Here is a 27,831-nt window from a genome sequence, read left to right as displayed (position 1 = left end):
TCCAAGCATAAATAAAGACCCTGTACTTGCTAGCCGCTTTAAGATCACATCAACACTGACATGTTTACAGTGGCACTGTGATAACATAGGGGAAAGTAGTGGTTGTGGCCTTAATGAAGGTGTATCCCCAGCATTTGCCTGGTGCAGAAATGGGAAATTGTGGACAGCCACCTTCACAGCTGCTGATGGTAGGGTTCAAACCTACCACCTCTCGAATGCAAGGTTACAGCTAAACTACCCATACTGCACAGAAAAACTCATTCAGTAAGGTTGAATCTCTAGTGATATACCAATATTAGTCTGAAACACCTTACTTTCAAAAACATAATGCATAGGCTTCGCCAAGTATCGAAAAATATTCTATTAATTACTTACTTCTTTCTGTCTTAATCTGTTTACCCTCCTGGATTGGTTTCTCCCGGGACTCAATGAGGGATCCCACCTGTACTGCCTCAAGGGCAGTCTCCTGGAGCGCGAGACTTTGGGTCGAGGGGATACAACTGGGAAGGTGGACCAGTACCTCACCCAGGTGGCCTCACCTGCTATGCTGAACAGGGGCCTTGTTGGAGGATGGGAAGACTGGGACAGACAAGGAAGAGGAAAGGAAGCGGCCATGGCCTTAAGTTAGTTACCATCCCGGCATCTGCATGGAGGAAAAGTGGGAAAACCACTTCGAGGATGGCTGAGGAGGAAATCGAACCCCTCTCTACTCAGTTGACCTCCCGAGGCTGAGTGGACCCCATTCCAGCCCTCATACCACTTTTTAAATTTTGTGGCAGAGCCAGGAATCAAATCCGGGCCTCTGCGGGTGGCAGCAAATCACACTAACCACTACACCACAGACGCGGACCTATTATTTACTAATGGCTAAATTTATGAATATTTCTTTAACAGAAGAAGAATTATTATGAGGTGGCTGGGTAACACATTCTTATACATATAACCTGTATCCAAACTGACCTCTCTTAACAATACTCGGTCGTAACTCAACAATAGCCAGCCCCATGGTGTAGGGGTAGCATACCTGCCTCTTACCCAGAGGCCCCAGGGTTTGATTCTTGGCCAGGTCAGGGATTTTTACCTGATTCTGAGGGCTGGTTTGAGATTCACTCAGCCTACGTGATTACAATTGAGGAGCTATCTGGCGGTGAGATAGCAGCCCCAGTCTAGAAAACCAAGAATAATGGCCGAGAAGACTCGTCATGCTGACCACACGACATCTCGTTATCTGCAAGCCTTCGGGCTGAGCAGCAGTCGTTCGGTAGGCGAAGGCCTTTTGGGGCTGTTGCACCATGGGGTTTGGTTTGAACTCAACAATAAATCTTAAGAGAAAATATGAATTGTAATTTTATATGTGAGAAAACATGCATAAGTTCTGTACGCTGTACATTTAGAAGCTTATTATCAGCAGTGAGCAGAAAATTCCCAAGCTCTTAAACATAATATGCATGTGTATAAGATATTGCATCATGACTCCACTCTCTGAAACAGGTGAGAACACCAGAAGCCTATTCCACAATATCTGTAAATTAACAGGAGAAGGTTTGCCTTTTAACAAAGATCTTGAAATTGTATTATAGTTTCTGAAATCCATGATCAAGATATTACCATATAGCCAATAGTGAACCAGTCCTATGAAATACAATAGTACAAGCTTTAAACATTTTCTCTTATATTAATTCACGGTATTCATACAGTGAAACAGGCCCGAGGTGCATCAAAATTAAAACATAACGTTCCTACCTTTTATGAATTCACTTCATCCAGCAGGTCAGATTTATGTGGCTTCCAGAGTGGGGATAAACTTGTCAAGACATAAACATGCTTCTTCCCTGAAAAAGAAAAGACCATAACAATGTAAATTAAAAAAGTACACATGGCAAAAAAAGTGTCACTAAAAATAAAGTTCCTAAATAGCACTGTTACAGTATCATATTGATCTGAATATAAGACAGCCTTATATATAAGATCACCCTGAATTTTTGAAAAGTAGCCTATTACAGGAAAAATTAAGTAATTAATGTAATTACAGCATAAAGTTCTCCTACAACTAAGATAAAATTAATTAATTAATTAATTCGTTCATTTAATTAATAACACCTAAAGTAAATCTGAGAACAAAAATTTTATTTCAATATGAAATAATGTGGGCTTTCCTCAGTATTATTACAATAATATTTAAATTTTCCCGTCAGTGTCAGTACATTAACTGTTGCAATTTTGATGTAGTTTGGTGCTGGTTGCCCATTTTTCACAGTTCCCCCAGCACCTGAAGAGCTGCGCGTCGCTTTTAGCAGGGGACGCCCTAACCTTTTCCGAGGCACCATATCTGCTTTGTCCATATAGGCTATTGTTACGATGGGCTCGCCACACCCAAAGGCATTTTATACCTACTGCCAGATTCAAAATTAGGCCGCCCCTAACATGGAGACAGACGCCTTTCGTAGCCGCTCCTCTGGAGTACAGACGCTACGGGTATGCCCCTTCCGCCATCTCCGCCGTACTGAAGTCCACCTTCTCCGCCGTAGATGCCGTTGAGGTCTTCACTCGTAACCCTGAGCTGGGACCCATACCAGATGTTACACACCGGGTCAGTGTGCTCTGGGACTCACATAGGCAGGGGCGCCACTCCCTGGGTAGGGCTGCCTCCAAAGAGGGTCCCTACCTGCTACCTGATGATGATGATGAGACTCCAGTTTGAAAATGGCGTGAAAGATCTATTTCAGTTGTATGCCCCACAAACTGGTTGCATAGATGAACATCTAGAGGACTTCTTAGAGGAAGTGGAGAGACAGATAGAAGATAAGGAAGTACTATTGATGGGAGATCTAAATGCACAAGTTGGAATGGAAACACAAGGAAAGGAAGATGTTGTAGGGCCCTTTGGATATGGAAATGTAAATCCAGAAGGCGAGTTCTTGGTGGATTTTTGCATGAGGAATCAAATGATTGTTGGAAACACCTGGTTTAGGAAGAAGAACAGTCAGAAGATTACAAGGTATGGCTGGGGAGACAGACGAACAAAGACCATGATTGATTATATAATCATAGAGAAAGAACACCGGAAGAACCTTGTAGATGTAACAGCTATGCCTGAAGAAGCCTTTGGTGGAGATCATAGAGTTGTGATAGGAAAATTGAAAGTTGGAAAGATTGAAAAACCCCAATTAAGAAGAGAGAAAAGAATTAAAGTATGGAAGTTAAAAAGGAGAAAAGCATACAAGAAGAATTTCAAAGGGAAATAATACCCTTGGTACCCAGGACAGAGGTGGGGAATGTTGAAGAGGAATGGAAAAGATTTAAGGAAGCACTGGTTGGATGTGCAGAAAAGGTGTGTGGTAGAACATCAGGAAATGTGAAAGACAAAGAAACACACTGGTGGAATGATAGGGTAAAGATTAAAGTGAAGGAAAAGAAAATGGCATGGAAAGCATGGAAAACATCTAAGACTGAAGAAAGTAGAAGAAAATATGTGGAGGCAAAGAATTTGGCCAAGAAAGTAGTGGAGGAAGAAAAGAGGAAAAGCTGGGCCTTATTCACACAGAAATTGAGAGATGATACGCAGGGCAGCAAGAAATTACTGTATATAGCATCTTAAGAAACAAAAAGAGAGATCAAGTAAACACCAGATTTGTGAAGGATGAAGGTGGCATAATTTTAACAAAGCCAGAAGAAATAAGAAATAGATGGAGAGAGTATTTTCAGAAGCTGCTGAACATAAGAACGGATGACAGTCATTCAATGGACGACCAGGAAAGGCAATTAGTTGACGAAGAAATGGATAAAGAAATTACAATGAATGAAATTGAAATGGCAGTAAGAAAGATGAAGAATGGAAAAACTGCTGGAATAGATGAAATTTCAGTGGAGATGATAAAGGCAGCTGGAGCTGTAGGCCTGCAGTGGACATATCGGGTTCTCAGGAATGTCTGGGAGAATAAGGAGGTCCCTGAGGATTGGCAAAAAGGAATAATCATCCCAATTTTCAAGAAAGGTGATAAGAAAGTTTTGAAGAACTACAGGGGAATTACTCTAATATCCCATGTTGCTAAGATAATGGAAAGGATACTGGAAAGTAGAATAAGGTTGAGGGTTGAGAAGCAGATACAGGAAAATCAGTTTGGTTTCAGAAGTGGAAGGTCAACAATAGAGCCCATTTTCATTATGAGACAACTAATGGAAAAGCATTGGGAGTACGGGAATGATATGGTGATGACATTCATTGATATTGAAAAGGCATATGACAGTGTCCCTAGGACGAAAGTTTGGGACAGTCTGGTGCAAAAAGGAATTGGACAGGGATTAATAAAAATGATCATGGCATTGTATAAGGAATGTTGTAGTTGCGTGCAAACACAAGTTGGCAGGACAAGTTGGTTCAAAATAACTAGTGGGCTGAGACAGGGAAGTGTTTTATCACCAATCCTGTTTACAATAGTAATGGATGACATCATGAGAACAGCAAAAGCAGCATATGGAGGAAGAGAAATGAACATGATGTTATTTGCAGATGATATTGTGATTTGGGGAAGACGACAGGAAGGTTCAAGAACAGTTGAATGTGGTGAATGGGAAGATTGAAGAATGTGGATTGAAAATAAGTGTAGAAAAGAGTAAAACTCTTGTTATGACTAGAGGGGAGAAAGAAGGGAAAGGTCAGATTAGACTTGCAGACAAGTTCCTGGAAGTAGTGGAAACGTTTAAATACCTGGGGAGTGAATTAATGGAGAATGCTCGACTGGATGCTGAGATTAGTAAAAGGATTCAAGCTGGAGGTTGTTTCTATCATAGTGTAAGAAATATGTTATGGGACAAAGATGTGCCAATGGAAGCAAAGGATACTATGTTCAAGATGTATTACGTACTCATAACAACTTACGGAGCAGAAACTTGGACAATGACAAAGAAGGATGAGAGTCGAATACAAGCAGCCGAAATGAAATTCTTGAGGAGTATGATACAGAAGAGTAGAAGAGACAAAATAAGGAATGAGAAAATCCGGGAAGAAATTGGAGTGGAAAAAATGAATGATAGAATAGAGAAGAGCCGACTAAGATGGTTTGGGCACATAAAGCGAATGAGCGACGAAAGAATGCCAAAAAAGGTGATGGAAATGCAAATCCAAGGAAGGAGAGGCCGTGGACGACCCCGATTGAGATGGAAGGATACCATCCAACGCAACATTATAGAAAGAAACCTGGACTGGGACACAGTGTTGGAGGAGGAGTGGTGGAAAGACCGAAGAAAGTGGAGAGGAACCATATTTGCCCCTACCCGGCTACAGCTGGATAAAGGGAAATGATGATGATGATGATGATGATGAATATTTAAATTTGTATATATAATGTCCACCTTTTCAATACAAATTATAAATGATATACATTCAGGGACTAGTTTCGAGCCAAATCGTAGGTCATCATCAGCCATGAAACAAATTACACCAATGTATTGAATAAAATAATGCAATGACACAATGGTCTTAAAAAAAACTGTACTATAATCAACAGAATTTTTAAGTTAGCGCCGGTTGAATAAAATAATTTCCATAAAATGTTTAAGCAATGGAAGACACAGTGTAGTGTCAATAATATTAAAAATGATAATTACATACCATATGAGAAATAAGGTAATGTTTAAGATTTTCGTTGCACAACGTTAAAGAGATCGTTTTAATAGAAGTTCCTAAAATGCTGGATTGCTGCTCTATGTTAAAAAGTTGTTTTTCATAGATACTCATAAAATGCTGGTCGTGGTTCATGCATAGAAATGTGATTGAAGTTGCCTCTCCAAATAAGCCGCAGTCTGTTCAAAGTTCAAGTCATCCAAAGCCAAGGTGTCTTCTTAAGATATCAAAATATTTGATTTGTGTACACAAAACTATATATTCAGTTCACTTGAATGCGATGTGTGATGTTAGAAAAGGCTCTTCTGTATAAAGGATCTTGCTTTTAAAGAGTTGCTTTTAATAGAGGTTCATAAAATGAATGAAAGCTGCTTTTGATAGATAATCATAAAATGTTGGTTGTAGTTAACACATAGAAATGCCTTCAAAGCTGGTTCTTTAAACATGTTGTAGTCTGTTCAAAGATTAACTGAGCCAAAATCAAGGTGTCTTCTCATGATATTATAATATTTAGGTTCTGTACACAAAAAACTATACATTCAGTTCGTGTGAATGCGATGAATGATGTCAGAAGGGCTCTTCTGTTTAAAGAATCTTGAATGATGATGATTGTTGCACATGGAGGTCCAAATACTTTAGTAGTATCTATAAGGTGGTACTCAAAGAATCCAACGCCTACTTGAGCAAATTAATTACTATGAACCCAAGCCTTCCCACTGCTAAGGCCATTCCTAAAAAACACAAAACCGACATCGCCATTCACTCGATCATCAATTATAGACCAAGCCCTCTCCTTAAAACTTCTCAGTTCATTCAAAAGCTTTTAAGAAGAAATTATCATTTTTATTCAAAAAATCCATTAAAACACTACAGATTTGATACAGAAACTAAATAAATTTAATATACAACCTAATCATTCCCTTCACTCGTTCAACATTACAGATATGAATCCTAGTATTCCAACTTGTAAATTATACCCTACAATAAAAAACAACTTAAGGAAATACAGCCATCTAAGTATTTTAGAAATACAAGATTTCATGTCCATCCTAGAATTGGTTGTGAATAATAACTATTTTATTTTTGATAATGTTATCTATCAGCAAGGAGGTTTAGCTATGGGATCGCCAACCTCGGGTATCTTTGCAGATATTTACTTGGATTTTTCAGAACATACAAAAATTAATAACAATAACAACTTCGACAATATTCTTTTTTTGGGCTAGATATGTGGAGGACACTTTAGTAATTATAGATGAGAACATAACAGATGCTGATACCACTCTTTTTAACCTCAACAACATCGACCCACATTAAATGTACACTCAAATCTGAAAATTTAGACTTGACTATCATTAGACATTCAGGTTCCTTAAAATACAATAATTTTTTTTGCTAGTGGCTTTACGGCGCACCGACACAGATAGGCCTTATGGCGATGAAAATACAAAATTTTCAGAAAACCTACTCAAACAGCTTCTACAATTCATCAAGATTCCAAAATCCATAAACAAGCGGCGTACAATAGCATGGTTTATAGAGCATTTACTGTACCAATGTCCAAAGAAGATCTCAAAAAAAGAGTTAAACAACATTTGTATGATTGCAAAACTTAATGGATACAATCATTTTTTCACTGAAAGAATAATTAATACGTATAGACATCACCCTGTAACCACTTTGAAAAAAGAAAAACCTAATATCTCTTTATTTTCTACTTTAACATTCAATAAAGATATTTATACATTCACTAATGTTTTAAAAAAGGTAAAAATAGCCTTTAAAACTAATAACAATGCAAAATTCTTACATAATTCTACTTCTATTAATAAAACTATACGGTACTTAGAACATGTCAATGCTCTGAAATATAATAAATTTTCAGCAGTTGGACAACACATGCATGACATGAATCACAAGTTTACTGACATTCATCAGGATATGGAAATCCTCAAAATTATGCAAAAAGGACCCCTCCTTAACATAACTGAAAACTGCTTCATACATTTAGACCAATATTTTAATCCAAATTACAATCTGAATGATATTTCCAAAAAACCAAACATTTTATTTGATCTGCTCATTCATACTTTCAGAGACACTTTATCTAGCAGTCAGAGTCCGATTTTCCGTTTTATTCACAGTATCTTACTTAGGCAATCACCTATATTCCCACATCCATCGGCCCCTCTTTAATCCCCTTTCCTTTCCTTGCTACCCCACTCTCTTCTTCTTTTTTCCCTTCCCGCTCCTCCCCCTAAAGACTTTGGTAGAACCACATACGTTCCTCTCCTCAACCTTTATTCACAACCAACTTCAATCCACATGTTGCAGCATGAGGTGATTCCCATACAACATATGTCATTTATATTCCCCCTATCATAACTCTTTTTATTCTTAACCATCATCTATACAAATAAAAATCTTTACAGTCCGCATTGAACTGCGAAATCGCACCACCTTATACATACTACTAATGTATTTGGACCTCCATGTGCAACAATCATAATCATTCAAGATTCTTTAAACAGAAGAGCCTTTCTAACATCATTCATCGCATTCACATGAACTGAATGTATAGTTTTTTGTGTACACAACCCAAATATTATAATATCATGAGATGACAACTTGACTTTGGCTCAGTTAATCTTTGAACAGACTACAATGTGTTTAAAGAGCTAGCTTTGATCACATTTCTATGCGTTAACTGCAACCTACATTTTATGATTATCTATCAAAAGGAGCTTTTAATATATTGTAGCGCACCAACATTTTACGAACCTCTATTAAAAGCAACTCTTTAAAAGTGAGACCTGTGGAGGGACGGCAAGCTGGAAATTATCATCACTGTATTTTGTAAAATTATTTTATCTGATTTTGGACATGTAAACTATTCACCTTTATTTTAAGAAATTTATGAACAATATAGACAGTTTAAAAATTGAAAATCTATTAAATGTTTAACATTTTGATTATTAAAATTGTAAAGAAATTCTGAATGTTGTATTGTGGAATCACGTGATTTATTGCTTGAAGGACATAAACTTTTGAGGCAGCTTGTACTGCCATGCATAAAATTTTAGTAAGGAAGTTTCTATATGTTGCAATCAAACTCTCTAGAAACTTGCTGATCTATTGAAGTGTATTCCCATTGGTTGGTGTATTAAATCTTTTAATTGGTGAATGCAGATGTCAGGTAAATGTAATTATCCTGTTGGTTACTCCGTGATTGGACCATTTCTGGCCTCTGCCAGCTTTGTGTGTGCGATGCATGTGTTCTGGATCTCTAACATTTGACCAAACTAGCGAACGGATGCGCTCGGGTTCTGCCCTGTCAGGGGTTGCTGGCCTCTCACGGTAAGCGCTATATTTTTGTGTTTGATTTAATTTAAATTATTTCTTGTGTTTCAGCCTTTTCTCATTTAATGTAACTTTCCGTGGTAATGTAAATTTTTGTTTCGCGTAACGGAGTTTACCCCTAGACTTCCATATTTACCAATTTTGATTTTCTGAATGACTGTGCCTCGACAGACAGTCATAGCACCTTTGTTTTTCGGAGGTAATTCTCTTTTCAGGCTCAGTATTTTGTAATTAAATGTAACTTTTTTTCTTGAATAGCGATATTGTACGTCACATTAAAATTTTGATTTCTTTGAGGTTGCCTCCAGTCATTCCATGTCAATTCTTTGTCAAAGTTTAATCTCCTACTGCCCGAAGAGCTTCATTAGTTTACAGTTCTTGTTTTATAAGTTTTAAAAATATCTTTCTATTTAAGTGTTCTTAACTGTCTGCAACCATGTCTTTGTTTGTTTTATTCTATTTGATTTTGTATCTTTTTCACTTTGTTAGTAATTAATAGATTAGTCAAGGGTAATTGTCGAGAACCTTTCTTTTGTAGGATGTTAAAAGGTTTGTTTTTTCACCTATTCAATACATATAAATTTTATAATTTAGGAATTTATTGTAGATTCCACTTGAGACATGTTTCGCCCTTCATTGAGGGCATCATCAGTCAAAATATCACCTCAAGGTAAAAATCAGGTAACTGGTTAGTAGTAGACATGTACAAATTAATACATATTATTAACAACACACAAAAATTAAGTATGGGAAATAGTTGCACAAAAGTGATGGTTGAACATGTAGGTTTATAGATGAAAGGTCAGCACCAATGCCTAAAATTAACATAGTAGAGTTCTGCAGTGGTGCTCTGGAGAAACAGTTGACGCAATCATATGATAATAAAAAGTTAAAAATATTTACATTATAACAATTAAGGGAGAAAAGGTGTAGTGTTTGGCGTCAATGTTTTTAACCTACAATTGATGTCAAAGGTTGGTAACTATACAGTATTTACATTGTTCTATTGAACAGTTGAGAAAAAGTTTTAAAAAATATTTACATTTAACATTCAGCGTAAATGTTTGTAAATAAAAACTAATGTCAATGGTTGGTAACTATATAGTGATTACATTATCTAATTGAATAGTTGAGAATTACAATTAAATACATATTTACACAAGAGCAGTTGGTGCGTAAGGATAAAAAAATTTTAGTACCAAGTGCGTCCTGATGTTTTAGAGGTTGGAAGAAGGAAATAGCATTGACATTTCAGAAATATGTAGAGCAGTTTATTTTAGTTAAAAATCACCGGGGGTAGGGAAAATTTCATAGCCGTATGAGGTTTTTTAGGCATCAAATTGAAAGTTTTTCAGTTGCAGCGCCGAGATCGGGATGGAGACTGGTCAGTGTGGCTGGAGATTCATGGGTAATCCGTGCGTTTGAACGGCAACAATGGTGACAGTTAATAGTGGGTAATTGCTAATTAGGAAAAATGTTGCGGGTTGAGACTTCCGCTTAATCTTTTAGTTGACTTCTGTAGCATCGGTTGTGATGTGAAGACATCGGTGTGAAATGCCGGTGAGACAAAATGATATTGTTCCGTGGAATAAAGTAAGGCAGACTACGGGATGAAGTTGTTGTTCTTTACTGGTCTGGTGAGATAGAATAGAGTTGCTTGTGTTGTGGACTGTTGCGGAGAATTAGAATGTATACGGCAACTGCAGAGTCAGAGCGTTAAAGCTGGGGTGAGGCATCTTCTTATTCTGACTGCGAAGAGGAGCCGTAGTGGCACGTCATATTTGTGCCGATGTGCGCTGGGTTCTGGCGAGTTGTTGAAAGTTGTATTGTATGAAGTGGAAGCTATCTGTAATTGAGATGTTAATAGTATTAGTTGGTGTGTAAGAAAGGTTTATGGTAAGTAATGAAGAGTGAATGTTATGTTACGTACCTGTTGTGTCGCTGAGAGGTAATTGTTGATGAGAATTGGTGGACTAAGAATGAAGCTTAGTCGGTAATACGCACATACGGTTAGCAATGGCGGCGGGAGGAGTGGAGAGCTTTGGGGGGGGAGGGGCATGGGCGGAGTCATGCGCAAAGGTGCGCTGTCAGAATGGAGGAAGGTAGAGTGGAGGGGCGAGCTTGTTGTGTATAGGGAGTGCAGGTTGATGTAGTGTTGGTTATAAAAAGAGGGGGGGGGGGGGGGATAAGGAACCGAAAGTTACGCGGATAATATTGATGCCATTTGTTAATGTGGTGAATGTTATTTGCTTGTGCTGGGTGTTGTACTGTTTTTGAAGGTCGAGTGGTTCTTATTTCTCGTGTTGTATCGGTGGGGTCGTGGTGGAGGGGGAGGTGCTTGGGTGGGAGGACGTGTGGGCTTGCTGTCTTTGTGTGTGGGGGAATTGGTCGGAAAGGGGGAGGTGGGGGGTAGGGGGGTAATTGTCGACGTGCTGGGTGAGTTAGTTAATGTGGTATTGAGGATTTTAGACACGTTGTTGCCTTGAAAATTTATTTTTTGTAGTAAAGTGGGAATTTGTTCATAAAGGGGGTTTTTTAAATCTATTATCTCGTTGAGGTTTTTATCCTTGTTGAAGTGTTGGTCTAGATAGATGTATAGGTTCTCAAACTCAGTCATTAGTTTGCCTTTTTCGACTTTTTTTAGGATTGTTAAGTCTTGTTCTATTGTGGTGAAGTGGTGGCCAGTGTCCCTCATGTGGGTGCTCATTGCGGAAAATTTATTATGTTTTTGGGCATTGTAGTGTTCTAAATAACGGGTTTGGAAGCTTCGGCCAGTTTGTCCGATGTACGAGGAGTTGCATTGTGAACAGGTGAGTCCGTAAATACCTGAGCCCGCGTAGAGGTTTCTTCTTGGGTTGACAGAGTTCTGGTTGAAAAATATGTTCTGGTTCGTGTTCTGCGTTTTGAAGGCAATGTTGACTTCGTGCTTTTTTTAGGGGGTTGGCTATCTGGTGGATGACTGGATTAGTGTATGTGAAAGTTGCGTATTTGTGTTTATTGGGTTTTATTGGGGAAAGATTTGTTGTTAATTTTAGTTTTACCTTATTGATGATCTTGTTGATCATGTTGGTGTTGAAGCCATTGAACTTGGCAATATCTGTTATGTAATCAAGTTCTTTTTTCAGATTGGTAGGTGAAAGGGGGATTTTTAAAGCTCTGTATATTAAGCTGTAGTAAGGGGCTTGTTTATGGGAGTTTGGGTGTAAGGAATTGTTGTTTATTGTTAGTGGGGTGAAGGAGGGTTTTCTGTGTATTCGAAACTCAAAAGCGTTGTCCATTCGTGTGATGTTGATGTCTAAAAAATTGATGGAGCCGTTGTCCTCATCTTCTTTTGTGAATTTTATGTTGTTGTCTAAGGTGTTTAGGAATGTGAGGATGTTGTCGCTGTTGTTGCACTGTTTATCGATGATTACTAGTGTGTCGTCGACATAGCGGAGCCAAAGATGAATACCATTGATGGAATTTATAATTTTATTGTGTTCTAAGTTGTCCATATAGATGTTCGCTAGAATGCCAGAAATAGGGTCTCCCATAGCTAAGCCCTTTTGATGGTAAATCTTGTTGTTGAACGTGAAGTAATTATTGTTCAATACAAAGGTTAATATTTTAATGAACTCATCAATTTCTATTTTGCTTAGTCCACTGTGTTTGGAGAGGTTGTTTTTTATGATGTTGATGGTTTCGAGAACTGGGATGTTCGGATACATGTTAGTGATGTCAAAGGAACATAGAATGTGGTTTGGTTGCAGTGTAAATTTATTCAGGGTTTGACAGAGGTCAATTGAGTTCTTAATGGGGTATTTGTTGTTGAATTTGTAGTGTTTTTTGAGAAAGTAGTGTAGAAATCTTGAAGTTTTGTATGTTGGACTGCCTCTGCTGTTGATAATTGGTCGGATGGGGATGTCTTTTTTGTGGGTTTTGGGTAAGGACTTGGCTGTGGGTAAAGTTGGATTCATGTTGACTAGTTTAAAGATTTCTTGGTCATTTAAGAGGAAAGTTGAATTTTTGAGAAGGGTTTTCAAGTTGCGTTGTACTTTTGGTATAGGATCCTTGTTGATGGTGGTGTAGGTTGTATCGGAAAAGAATTCTTCAGTTTTTTTGATGTAGTCCTGTTTGTTCATGAGTACAGTTGTGTTACCTTTGTCGGCTTTTGTTACTATAACGTTATTGGTGTTTATTTTGGTCTTTAAGGCATGGATTTGTTTTGAGAGGGTACTGTTTTTGTTGGATTTTAACTCATTAACTAGGGAGGGCAGTTTCTTTTTTATTTCGTGTCTGATGTCATTTTGTTTCTCTGTGGTGATCTGTTTACTAATGTTGGATTCTACTTCTGCAATAGTGGTGGTTAGGTCATCGATAGTATTGGGGTTAGGCCAATTGTGTTTTAGGCCTCTGTTTAGGAGGTTCATTTCTAAGTCAGAGAAGGTGGTGTCAGACAAATTGATGGTGGTAGGGGTGTTGTTTGAAATAATGTATGTAGTATCATTGTTCTTATTGTGGTTTGATGTGCTTGGTTTGGTTCCCTTCAGATGGGCTAGTTTGAGGTTTAATGTGTCTTGTTTCTTTTCTAGTATGTTGGTTAATTTATTGTCTGTATGTCTTAGGAAAGATTGCCATTCAAGAGGGGATAAGTGTTGTGCAAGGGTTAAATGTGTTCGATAAAGCTGTAAATTTAAGAATGATTTTTTCCTGTATAGTTGTTTAATCTCGTCCCTCAACCAGATGTTGTTGACTTTGTTTTGGGTGATAGTCGAGTTTTGAAACGGAATGCTTTTCCTTTGCAGTGGTCTCAAGAATTTGGGTACTAAATTTAGCTTAACACATTCTTTAAGGAAATTAATGTCTTTTGAAATTTTGCCGATTTTTACCTTGAGGTTTAGGTATTTGTTGGTTTTCATTGTAGCCTGGTTGGCTTTGACGTTGCAAGTGATAAAAATCATTGTTATCCGTATTGAAGATACTGAATGTAGGATGTTAAAAGGTTTGTTTTTTCACCTATTCAATACATATAAATTTTATAATTTAGGAATTTATTGTAGATTCCACTTGAGACATGTTTCGCCCTTCATTGAGGGTATCATCAGTCAAAATATCACCTCAAGGTAAAAATCAGGTAACTGGTTAGTAGTAGACATGTACAAATTAATACATATTATATTATTATTACATATTATTAACATATTTTGACTGATGATACCCTCAATGAAGGGCGAAACATGTCTCAAGTGGAATCTACAATAAATTCCTAAATTATAAAATTTATATGTATTGAATAGGTGAAAAAACAAACCTTTTAACATCCTACATTCAGTATCTTCAATACGGATAACAATGATTTTTATCACTTGCAACGTCAAAGCCAACCAGGCTACAATGAAAACCAACAAATACCTAAACCTCAAGGTAAAAATCGGCAAAATTTCAAAAGACATTAATTTCCTTAAAGAATGTGTTAAGCTAAATTTAGTACCCAAATTCTTGAGACCACTGCAAAGGAAAAGCATTCCGTTTCAAAACTCGACTATCACCCAAAACAAAGTCAACAACATCTGGTTGAAGGACGAGATTAAACAACTATACAGGAAAAAATCATTCTTAAATTTACAGCTTTATCGAACACATTTAACCCTTGCACAACACTTATCCCCTCTTGAATGGCAATCTTTCCTAAGACATACAGACAATAAATTAACCAACGTACTAGAAAAGAAACAAGACACATTAAACCTCAAACTAGCCCATCTGAAGGGAACCAAAGCATGCACATCAAACCACAATAAGAACAATGATACTACATACATTATTTCAAACAACACCCCTACCACCATCAATTTGTCTGACACCACCTTCTCTGACTTAGAAATGAACCTCCTAAACAGAGGCCTAAAACACAATTGGCCTAACCCCAATACTATCGATGACCTAACCACCACTATTGCAGAAGTAGAATCCAACATTAGTAAACAGATCACCACAGAGAAACAAAATGACATCAAACACGAAATAAAAAAGAAACTGCCCTCCCTAGTTAATGAGTTAAAATCCAACAAAAACAGTACCCTCTCAAAACAAATCCATGCCTTAAAGACCAAAATAAACACCAATAACGTTATAGTAACAAAAGCCGACAAAGGTAACACAACTGTACTCATGAACAAACAGGACTACATCAAAAAAACTGAAGAATTCTTTTCCGATACAACCTACACCACCATCAACAAGGATCCTATACCAAAAGTACAACGCAACTTGAAAACCCTTCTCAAAAATTCAACTTTCCTCTTAAATGACCAAGAAATCTTTAAACTAGTCAACATGAATCCAACTTTACCCACAGCCAAGTCCTTACCCAAAACCCACAAAAAAGACATCCCCATCCGACCAATTATCAACAGCAGAGGCAGTCCAACATACAAAACTTCAAGATTTCTACACTACTTTCTCAAAAAACACTACAAATTCAACAACAAATACCCCATTAAGAACTCAATTGACCTCTGTCAAACCCTGAATAAATTTACACTGCAACCAAACCACATTCTATGTTCCTTTGACATCACTAACATGTATCCGAACATCCCAGTTCTCGAAACCATCAACATCATAAAAAACAACCTCTCCAAACACAGTGGACTAAGCAAAATAGAAATTGATGAGTTCATTAAAATATTAACCTTTGTATTGAACAATAATTACTTCACGTTCAACAACAAGATTTACCATCAAAAGGGCTTAGCTATGGGAGACCCTATTTCTGGCATTCTAGCGAACATCTATATGGACAACTTAGAACACAATAAAATTATAAATTCCATCAATGGTATTCATCTTTGGCTCCGCTATGTCGACGACACACTAGTAATCATCGATAAACAGTGCAACAACAGCGACAACATCCTCACATTCCTAAACACCTTAGACAACAACATAAAATTCACAAAAGAAGATGAGGACAACGGCTCCATCAATTTTTTAGACATCAACATCACACGAATGGACAACGCTTTTGAGTTTCGAATACACAGAAAACCCTCCTTCACCCCACTAACAATAAACAACAATTCCTTACACCCAAACTCCCATAAACAAGCCCCTTACTACAGCTTAATATACAGAGCTTTAAAAATCCCCCTTTCACCTACCAATCTGAAAAAAGAACTTGATTACATAACAGATATTGCCAAGTTCAATGGCTTCAACACCAACATGATCAACAAGATCATCAATAAGGTAAAACTAAAATTAACAACAAATCTTTCCCCAATAAAACCCAATAAACACAAATACGCAACTTTCACATACACTAATCCAGTCATCCACCAGATAGCCAACCCCCTAAAAAAGCACGAAGTCAACATTGCCTTCAAAACGCAGAACACGAACCAGAACATATTTTTCAACCAGAACTCTGTCAACCCAAGAAGAAACCTCTACGCGGGCTCAGGTATTTACGGACTCACCTGTTCACAATGCAACTCCTCGTACATCGGACAAACTGGCCGAAGCTTCCAAACCCGTTATTTAGAACACTACAATGCCCAAAAACATAATAAATTTTCCGCAATGAGCACCCACATGAGGGACACTGGCCACCACTTCACCACAATAGAACAAGACTTAACAATCCTAAAAAAAGTCGAAAAAGGCAAACTAATGACTGAGTTTGAGAACCTATACATCTATCTAGACCAACACTTCAACAAGGATAAAAACCTCAACGAGATAATAGATTTAAAAAACCCCCTTTATGAACAAATTCCCACTTTACTACAAAAAATAAATTTTCAAGGCAACAACGTGTCTAAAATCCTCAATACCACATTAACTAACTCACCCAGCACGTCGACAATTACCCCCCTACCCCCCACCTCCCCCTTTCCGACCAATTCCCCCACACACAAAGACAGCAAGCCCACACGTCCTCCCACCCAAGCACCTCCCCCTCCACCACGACCCCACCGATACAACACGAGAAATAAGAACCACTCGACCTTCAAAAACAGTACAACACCCAGCACAAGCAAATAACATTCACCACATTAACAAATGGCATCAATATTATCCGCGTAACTTTCGGTTCCTTATCCCCCCCCCCCTCTTTTTATAACCAACACTACATCAACCTGCACTCCCTATACACAACAAGCTCGCCCCTCCACTCTACCTTCCTCCATTCTGACAGCGCACCTTTGCGCATGACTCCGCCCATGCCCCTCCCCCCCCAAAGCTCTCCACTCCTCCCGCCGCCATTGCTAACCGTATGTGCGTATTACCGACTAAGCTTCATTCTTAGTCCACCAATTCTCATCAACAATTACCTCTCAGCGACACAACAGGTACGTAACATAACATTCACTCTTCATTACTTACCATAAACCTTTCTTACACACCAACTAATACTATTAACATCTCAATTACAGATAGCTTCCACTTCATACAATACAACTTTCAACAACTCGCCGGAACCCAGCGCACATCGGCACAAATATGACGTGCCACTACGGCTCCTCTTCGCAGTCAGAATAAGAAGATGCCTCACCCCAGCTTTAACGCTCTGACTCTGCAGTTGCCGTATACATTCTAATTCTCCGCAACAGTCCACAACACAAGCAACTCTATTCTATCTCACCAGACCAGTAAAGAACAACAACTTCATCCCGTAGTCTGCCTTACTTTATTCCACGGAACAATATCATTTTGTCTCACCGGCATTTCACACCGATGTCTTCACATCACAACCGATGCTACAGAAGTCAACTAAAAGATTAAGCGGAAGTCTCAACCCGCAACATTTTTCCTAATTAGCAATTACCCACTATTAACTGTCACCATTGTTGCCGTTCAAACGCACGGATTACCCATGAATCTCCAGCCACACTGACCAGTCTCCATCCCGATCTCGGCGCTGCAACTGAAAAACTTTCAATTTGATGCCTAAAAAACCTCATACGGCTATGAAATTTTCCCTACCCCCGGTGATTTTTAACTAAAATAAACTGCTCTACATATTTCTGAAATGTCAATGCTATTTCCTTCTTCCAACCTCTAAAACATCAGGACGCACTTGGTACTAAAATTTTTTTATCCTTACGCACCAACTGCTCTTGTGTAAATATGTATTTAATTGTAATTCTCAACTATTCAATTAGATAATGTAATCACTATATAGTTACCAACCATTGACATTAGTTTTTATTTACAAACATTTACGCTGAATGTTAAATGTAAATATTTTTTAAAACTTTTTCTCAACTGTTCAATAGAACAATGTAAATACTGTATAGTTACCAACCTTTGACATCAATTGTAGGTTAAAAACATTGACGCCAAACACTACACCTTTTCTCCCTTAATTGTTATAATGTAAATATTTTTAACTTTTTATTATCATATGATTGCGTCAACTGTTTCTCCAGAGCACCACTGCAGAACTCTACTATGTTAATTTTAGGCATTGGTGCTGACCTTTCATCTATAAACCTACATGTTCAACCATCACTTTTGTGCAACTATTTCCCATACTTAATTTTTGTGTGTTGTTAATAATATGTATTAATTTGTACATGTCTACTACTAACCAGTTACCTGATTTTTACCTTGAGGTGATATTTTGACTGATGATGCCCTCAATGAAGGGCGAAACATGTCTCAAGTGGAATCTACAATAAATTCCTAAATTATAAAATTTATATGTATTGAATAGGTGAAAAAACAAACCTTTTAACATCCTACATTCAGTATCTTCAATACGGATAACAATGATTTTTATCACTTGCAACCTTTCTTTTCCCACAACGAGACACGATCTCGTAGCCTAGTAGGATTCCTTCCGCTTTCCACATCCTTCCATAGTTGTCGTTTGGTAGACCTGTAAGTTAAAGGTTTTGCATCCCGAACATGGTGTTAATCTTGTTTTAAATTCATATATTTCTTTTCATTATTTCTTCATTATTATTATTATTATGATGTGTGTAGTGCAAAAGTGCTACAAAAAGCAAGATTCTTTATACAGAAGAGCCTTTTCTAACATCACGCATCGCATTCACGTGAACTGAATATATAGTTTTGTGTGCACAACTCAAATATTTTGATATCTTAAGAAGACACTTTGGCTTTGGATCACTTGAACTTTGAATGAGCTGAGGCTTATTTGGAGAGCCAACTTCATTCGCATTTCTATGCATGAACTACGACCAGCATTTTATGAATATCTATGAAAAACAACTTTTTAACATAGAGCAGCAATCCAGCATTTTAGGAACCTCTATTAAAACGATCTCTTTTACGTAGTGCAAAGAAAATCTTGAACATTACCTTATTTCCCATATGGTATGTACATATCATTTTTAATATTATTGACACTACACTGTCTTCCATTGCTTAAACATTTTACGGAAATTATTTTATTCAACCAGCCCTAACTTAAAAATTCTGTTGATGGTATGTGCAGTTTTTTAAGACCATTGTGTCGTTACATTGGTTATTTTATTCGACACATTGGTGTAATTTGCTTCATGGCTGATGATGACCTATGATTTAGGTTGAAACTAGTCCCTGAATGTTAATATAATTGTATATCATTTATAATTTGTATTGAAAAGGTGGACATTAAATATAAAATAATTAACTATTATTGTATTTCACAGTTCAATATGGACCAATAATCATGAAATTCTTATATTTTGATCAGTTTCATCATGTAACAATGAAGGGCAACGAAATTTATCGGTAGTCACTGTGCAATAGTAGTGCAATACTGGAAATACAGCCCTGAATGCTGCATCACTTGATTACACCACCCCATGCTTGCCTTAAATTCAGTTAACTGAACTTTTAACTCTTATGCCAATTCAGTGCCTTCATTCAAAAAACTTAGCAACTGATTGGATAACCCTCATTTTGTTTCATCTTCACAGGTGCAGTAACAAGCCTATTCATTTTGTTCATTTTGTTCAATTTTCCTGTCTTTGTTCCTCAAACTGCTTCTCTTTATGTGCCAGCATTCTTGGGCTATGGCTAGACGGGCATGCTTAAATGTAACATTTGTCAAATCGAATAGCACAAGAAATATGACGTGGCTATCTACACATTACAGATTTACTGCACAATATCAGAGTACAAAGCCATCCTCAAAGTTACAACCAAAGAGGTCAAAACACAGACGAATAGACAGCAGCTCATAATCTTCTGGTAAAGGAGGTAACTTTTAGCGTCTACACGTACCTTATTTAATCTAATGTACGTGTGACAGGGTCATTCACTAATTACTGGATGTATCTACCACTTTCTCTGTTGCTTCTGTAGCCTAACAACTAACAACAAAACAGCATTAACAGTCAGATTGGTACAAGATTGTATTGCTCTGTGTAAATAGTATTGGTTAGATATGATAGGATGTCTTTTCTTTCAGGAGTGTATTTACATGGCAGAATTAGGGTAACAAGTGCTTAGCTGATTCTTTCTCGTGTCATTTAGTTTGTTTTGTTGTCAACATGGGAGGTTACACCCACACTGTAATGTAATTATGAGGTCAGTAACCTCAGTAAAGGAAGATAGCTTGGTTACTTCATTTAAAACATTTCATCTACAGTATGCAAGGAAATTGCAACTGAACAATTACATCACTAAACAGACCTCTGTAAATAGAAAAGATAAGAGTGCATATATATAACCTTAGACTTTTAGGCATTTTCTTAGTAACTGGAGTAAGTGAATCATGCAGACCTGATCGGGTTAAAACTGCGTGTGTAAAATGTTAATATGCAAATGTTAGGCAGGTGTGTTCACCTGATCTAAAGGAGTAATTAAAGGCAATTGACCTACAGAATCCATGTGTACAACACAGTGATCATAAGTGCTCATAAGTGCATACAGCTTGCTCATATACAAATCGTACAGGCTATAGTTAGCTTGTATTCAGTTCATATCCAACTCAGGTCCATTATGCAATGTAAGAAGTTGATGTAATTTTGTTCGAGCATCCATCCAATACCAGGTCATGAAAGGCCAGTTGAGGCCATATGTATTTTTATGCTAATATAGACATTGATAATATAAAAGGGTGCAGTAAACTCCCAAACTGAGGTGTGTTCGCAGGAAACTACTGCCATTTATTGGAGCAGTTTGAATTCATAAATTTCAGTGTAACTTTTTAATTTTAATTCTGATAACTTTCAATTTAACTAAAGATAACTTTAACATTGTTCAGGGTTACTTTATGTAATGATTACTTTATTTCACATTTAAAAATGAGATATAACTAAGGTTACATCAATCATTTAATCAGTATTACACACTTTTGGTGCAATCCATCAATTTTAAATTAGTTTATAATTTTAATTGATGGTGATCTTGTTAGAGATGTAGGGAGAAATATTTCTTATTGCATAACCTAACAACTGGTTGTTATTCTACAATTTTAATAACTTTGATGATTTTCGTTGTCCACTTAGCTTTTGGGAATTTAATTAATTTCACGTTCATAATAAATTTAGTTAAAATTTGGTCTGGCCCACTCTCATTTAGTAGCAACAGTACCCACAGTATTTATTCACCTTATGTACCAAGAAAGAAGATGGATCCCGAACTGATTGTGTCCCAAGCAGATAAGAATCTCCGAGCAATAAATATATTTCATTACAGAGCGCCATGGCAGAACCCCAGACCAGATTGCCGCCACTTCAATGTTTCCAAGGGTACAATATATCAGCTGAAGGGGTGTTTTAACACTATCATGTTGTATGAAAACAAACTTGATTGTCAGCGTTGGGTGAATGTGATGCACCATTTGCAAAATCTCATGTATCAACCATTAAAAATAAAAGTGTTGAAGATGGATGAGCCAGTAGCATCTGACAAACTGCTTCCCAGATAAAAAATTTGTTGAAGGTTTCTTGTCCATTCAATTTTTCTATTGTCATTTTTCCTATCACCATATAGAAGGCCCAAAAGGACTGTTTGCTTTCTGGCAGAATCTGGAGGTGCTCTTCGGTAAAAATTAACGAGTCCAAGAAATCAATGCAGTTCCTTTATTGTAGTAGGCAGTGAGTAGTTATCTAAGGTTTGCACTCGCCCTCTGTGGAAATGAAGATACATTTCTTGAAGTTCATTCTGCGACTAAATGCACTGAGACACTGAAAAAGCAAATGAAGGTGTTTCTTGAGCTCTTCCTCATTTTGTGATGCCAAAAAATGTTATCTATGTAACAGTATATACATTCTAGTTCTCTCAGTACAGTACACAAGTATGAAGGATGAGTTTTCCACCTAATCAATACTTTATTTTACAAAATGTTTGGAATGCCTTATCTTGTTTAATTAGTTTTTAGTAATGTTTTATTATGAACAATCGCTATTAAGTAGGTTCACCAACAGCTGATGATGACCTTTTTACAGGTCAAAATTGGTACTGTTTTAATGTAAATAATTCCAAACATTTTGTAAAATAAAGTATTGATTAGGTGAAAAACTCATTCTTCATACTTGTGTGCTTAAATTATCAATACAGACAATGAAGCTGATAGATTATAGTCTCTCAGTACAGTGTCAATGTATCCTGAAAGGTCTGAGCAGCATTTCGAAGTACAAATGGAAGTCAAAGAAATTTTCACAATCCAAATGGGGTTATCACTGCTGTCTTGGTGTACAGGGATGTGATGGTATGCTCTTACTAGGCTGATGTTTGAAAATATACGTTTACTGTCCAGTTGGCAATTAAAATCTTGGAGGTTAGGTATAGGATATCTGTCTGACTTGGTGATGTCTCTGAGAACATGATAATCTTCACAAGGTCACCAGAAACCATCTTTCTCAGCAACTAAGTGGAGAGCACTTGCCAAACAACTTTTTGAAAGTTGACAGATTTCCATATTAATCATCTGCTGGAACTCTACAGCTACCCTAAATTTATCAGAAGGTTGTCACTGTGCCTTTGTTGTAACCGGATGTCCTTCAGTGATAATAGTATGAAGAACAGTTAATTATAGTTGGGATATTAAATGGATGTTAGCAAGTTGGGAATTTTTTTTAGAATGTTGATGTTGAGGGTTTTTGACCAAAATTACCATCGACCAAATTTATAAAAAAAAACAGAATTTTTAACACTATATTTCTTCTTCAACCTGTATCATTTAGCTGTAGAGTTTCAGCAGATGATTAATACGGAAATCTGTCAACTTTCAAAAAGTTGTTTGGCAAGTCCTCTCCACTTAGTTGCTGAGAAAGATGGTTTCTCGTCTTATTTGTGACACTTGAATAGTTGTGTTCTATTTTCCATTGTTCACCATTCTTGTACCGCTAGGTGAGAGCACACTTCTGAAGGGTAGATATGTCGCACAGGACAGATCAACTTTCCATGGGATGTCTTCGTCTTTACCACCTGTACCTTAGAGTCTCCACTAGGAACACAGCCATCACTCTGCCAATTCGCCAGTCAATCCTCTTCTTGTTATCGCTGCCAGTAAGCACGACTCTGTCAACTTGAATCTGTCGTTGACCTCTCTTCTCATGGTGCCGCTGATAATGATTTCTTTTGGAAAGACTGCTTTTGTCAATGAAATCAAGATCGGGTACTTTCACCCTCTGAATGACCTCATATTTTCCTTCTTTGATTAACCATTAGAAACTAGAAATACACATTTTATTAACCAATTCCTTGTTTTCTTTTATGTTCTATTGATTCTCTACCTAAGGAAGTGTCACTCCATATCTTCCATTCACTCCATATCTTCCATCTTCAAACTTGACAGTCTGCCGGAAATGTTTTAGTGTAGCTAGTTCCATTTCCTTTCTTGATCTTGTTTCGACCGAATCAGGTATGCCTATGAGTACGATCGTCCAACTCGTTGGCTGAATGGTCAGAGTACTTTTTTGCTAGTTGCTTTACGTCGCACCGACTCAGATAGGTCTTATGGCGACGATGGGATAGGAAAGGACTAGGAATGGGAAGGAAGCGGCCGTGGCCTTAGTTAAGGTACAGCCCCAGCATTTGCCTGGTGTGAAAATGGGAAACCACGGAAAACCATCTTCAGGGCTGCCGACAGTGGGATTCGAACCCACGATCTCCCGGATGCAAGCTCACAGCCGCGCGCCTCTACGCGCACGGCCAACTCGCCCGGTGGTCAGCGTACTGGCCTTTGGTTCAGTGGGTCCCGAGTTTGATTCCCATCCGGGTTTGGGACTTTAACCTTCATTGGTTAATTCCAATGACTCGGGGGCTGGGTGTTTGTGCTGTCCCCAACATCCCTGCAAGTCACACACCACACACAACACTATCCTCCATCACAATAACATGCAGTTACCTACACATGGCAGATGTCGCCCACCCTCATCAGAGGGTCTGCCTTACAAGGGCAGCACCCGGCTAGAAATAGCCACATGAAATTAATTAATGAGTACGACCACACTGCATGAAACGAAACGAAACCAAACCAAACCGTTTCAGGCTGCCTGAGGCCACCTGCTTCAATCAACTAACCCTCAAAATACCGGAAGCGAATTACGGCAGACCACATTACCCAGGCAAAACGTTTCATTTCCTCCAGGCTGTCTCAGACAGGCAGATGTTGTGCTGAGGCTATTTTTTTGCAGCAAACATAATAAGTCAAGGTAAGACAAACTAATTGTTTATTTCACATTCTATGCAAGAAATTGGCCATTTTTGTTCCGTGCTTAAAATATCTTCAACACATACTAAATGTACGTAATACGACCTGTACTTAAAATATCTTCAACACGTACTAAATATACGTAACACGACCTAATAGGTTGAAAGTCTGTTTCAATTACGTAAGCCATATTTTATTCTAAGATAAATAGTGCAAAAATTATTATCTATTTGATGCTGTAACTGTACGGTACCCCTTGTTCTAGGGCAGCTATCCCTTGTGGATTCTCTCTCTCTAATGTATTTGTACACACCCACAAACTTACAGGGTAAAAAAATTGTGATATATTGAAAACAAACAATTCTGTCTTTAAAATAGAATCAAACATAACTCTTGATTCATAAAACACAAGTGTATTTTACTGATACCTGTAAAATATATATTCTCCCTTTTAGAAGGAGTGTGAAGCTTAATTTGTGCAGCTATTTATAACTTCAATTTGAAAGATCACAGCAACAGAGCCCTCATGGATAAACTATGAGAGTAAGTTACTGCAAAAATGAACGTCACAATCAAACTTAATAAAAGGTCTAAAGTTGAAGGAGTCACCCTCGTGTAATTATGAAACTTATCTTCATAGTTCCATAGTTCATTTATCAAGGACACTAGCCTATTACTTTCAATTCTTTTAAAATTTAAAGGATGAATCCAAAATTTTTGTGGTGGTCTTGAATTTAAGAGCAACCACTGCCTCATCATTGGTATGCATTCATCTACATCTTCTTCTTCAGACGACATCTTGAGTTTGCCTGAGTTTGCTGCAGTGTGTACGCTGAGTTGTTTGAAACAGCCGAAACATTTTGCCTGAGGCGGTTTCAGGCTGTTTGCTCCCTGCAATGCGGTTGTACCCTAAGGCATATGAATTCCTAAATTCAGATTATAAACACTCTGAATAAACAAGGCATTCACCACTGAGGCAGAACTGTTCGAGTTTTCTCTATTCAGTAACTTCAGACATCACTAACAATCAGTCTACCAGCTACATTAGCACCTATTGACAATTCTCCGAACTCCTATTAACAATTCACTGAGCTCGAGAGCTGCAGTCACTTAAGTGCAGCCAGTATTCTGTATTCGGGTGATAGTGGGTTCAAACCCCACTGTTGGCAGCCCTGAAGATGGTTTTCCGTGGTTCCCCATTTACACACCACGCTAATGCTGGGACTGCACCTTAATTAAAGCAACGACCGCTTCCTTTCCACTCCTATCCCATCGTCACCATAAGACATTTCTGTGTCGGTACGACATAAAAGAAATTGTAAAAAAAAATTAACAATTCAACATCTCGTGTTTCTTGTCCAAAATCTGAAATCCATATTTTCTCCTCCTTCAACTCCTGCATCCAATAGCCATATTTCAACCTTGATATTCTGCCGCAGATAGTTTTCTGATCCAGGATTCAAAATGCTATGGTGAATTCATTGGTCAGACTGTTGATGGACACTTCATAACTGTGTTGGTACTGTTTGCTGGTTTCCAAACCCCCATCTCTGATTGGGAGGGTCCAATCAAGGATGTACAATCTCTGTGACCCACTGTCAACCAGAGATCTGACAACTTTTTCCTTCAAGAACATCAATCTGAGAATTCATGACAGAACCATGTGACCTTGCCGTGGTGGGGAGGCTTGCGTGTACCAATGATGCAGATAGCCGAGCTGTAGGTGCAACCATATCGGATGGGTATCTGTTGAGAGACCAGACTAACGAATGGTTCATCGAAAGGGGGGTAGCAGCCTTTCGGTAGTTGCAAGGGCGGCAGTCTAGATGATTGACTGATATGGCCTTGTAATAATACTCAACATGGCTTAGCTGTGTTGATACTGCTACACGGCTGAAAGCAACGGGAAACTACAGCCGTAACTAACTCCCGAGGACATGCAGCTCTCTCTGTATGAACGATGTACTGATGATGGCTTCCTCCCGGGTAAAATATTCCGGAGGTAAACTAGTCCCCCATTCGGATCTCCGGGTGGGGACTACACGAGAGGGGGCGATCATCAGGAAGATGGATACTGACATTCTGCGAGTCGGAGCGTGGAATGTTAGAAGTTTGAATCGTTGTGGTAGGTTAGAGAATCTGAAAAGGGAGATGGATAGGCTAAAGTTAGATGTAGTTGGTATAAGTGAAGTACGTTGGCAGGAAGAACAAGATTTTTGGTCAGGCGACTACCGAATTATCAACACAAAATCAAACAGGGGAAATGCAGGAGTTGGTTTAATAATGAATAAGAAAATAGGGCAGCGGGTAAGCTACTATGACCAGCATAGTGAAAGAATTATTGTCGTCAAGATAGACACCAAACCAATGCCCACCACAATAGTGCAGGTCTATATACCTACTAGTTCAGCGGATAATGAAGAAATAATTTAATACAATATGTAAAAGGTGACGAGAATCTAATTGTGATGGGAGACTGGAATGCAGTGGTAGGCCAAGGAAGAGAAGGTAGTACAGTAGGAGAATTTGGATTGGGACAAAGGAACGAAAGAGGAAGTCGGCTGGTTGAATTCTGCACTGATCATAATTTAGTCCTTGCCAATACTTGGTTCCAACACCACAAACGACGGCTGTATACGTGGACCAAGAGCAGACGTGGACTCTGACCACAACTTGTTGGTCATGAAATGCCATCTGAAGCTGAAGAAATTAAAGAAAGGAAAGAATGCAAAAAGATGGGATCTAGACAAGTTGAAAGAAAAGAGTGTGAGGGATTGTTTCAAGGAACATGTTGCACAAGGACTAAATTTATGGCTGAAGGAAACACTATAGAGAAAGAGTGGAGAGTCATGAAAAATGAAGTCAGTAGGGCTGCTGAAGAAATGTTAGGAAGGAAGAAAAGATCAACTAAAAATCAGTGGATAACTCAGGAGATACTAGACATGACTGATGAACGACGAAAATACAAGAATGCTAGAAATGAAGAGGGCAGAGAAGAATACAGGCGATTAAAGAATCAAGTGGATAGAAAGTGCAAGGTAGCTAAGGAAGAATGGCTGAAGGAGAAGTGCAAGGATGTCGAAGGCTGTATGGTCCTGGGAAAGGTAGATGCTGCATACAGGAAAATCAAGGAAACCTTTGGAGAAAGGAAATCTAGCTGTATGAATATTAAGAGCTTAGATGGAAAGCCACTTCTAGGGAAAGAAGACAAAGCAGAAAGATGACAGGAGCATATCCAACAGTT

At 38.0% G+C, this 27,831-nt stretch overlaps 1 long non-coding RNA gene across 1 annotated transcript in view; it reads right to left on the bottom strand.

The window, feature by feature from the left end:
• Window positions 1–1,801: 1,801 nt before the first annotated feature.
• Window positions 1,802–27,831, bottom strand: part of LOC136872532 (uncharacterized) — an 81,487-nt gene continuing 55,457 nt past the window's right edge. The window contains exon 5 of the long non-coding RNA XR_010859940.2: window positions 1,802–1,832. This is a non-coding gene — a long non-coding RNA (uncharacterized lncRNA). The remainder of the gene's footprint in view (window positions 1,833–27,831) is intronic.

Source organism: Anabrus simplex, chromosome 4 (genome assembly GCF_040414725.1).
Source record: "Anabrus simplex isolate iqAnaSimp1 chromosome 4, ASM4041472v1, whole genome shotgun sequence".
NCBI classification, from domain to species: Eukaryota; Metazoa; Arthropoda; class Insecta; order Orthoptera; family Tettigoniidae; genus Anabrus; species Anabrus simplex.
This window is presented reverse-complemented; position numbering and strand designations above follow the sequence as displayed.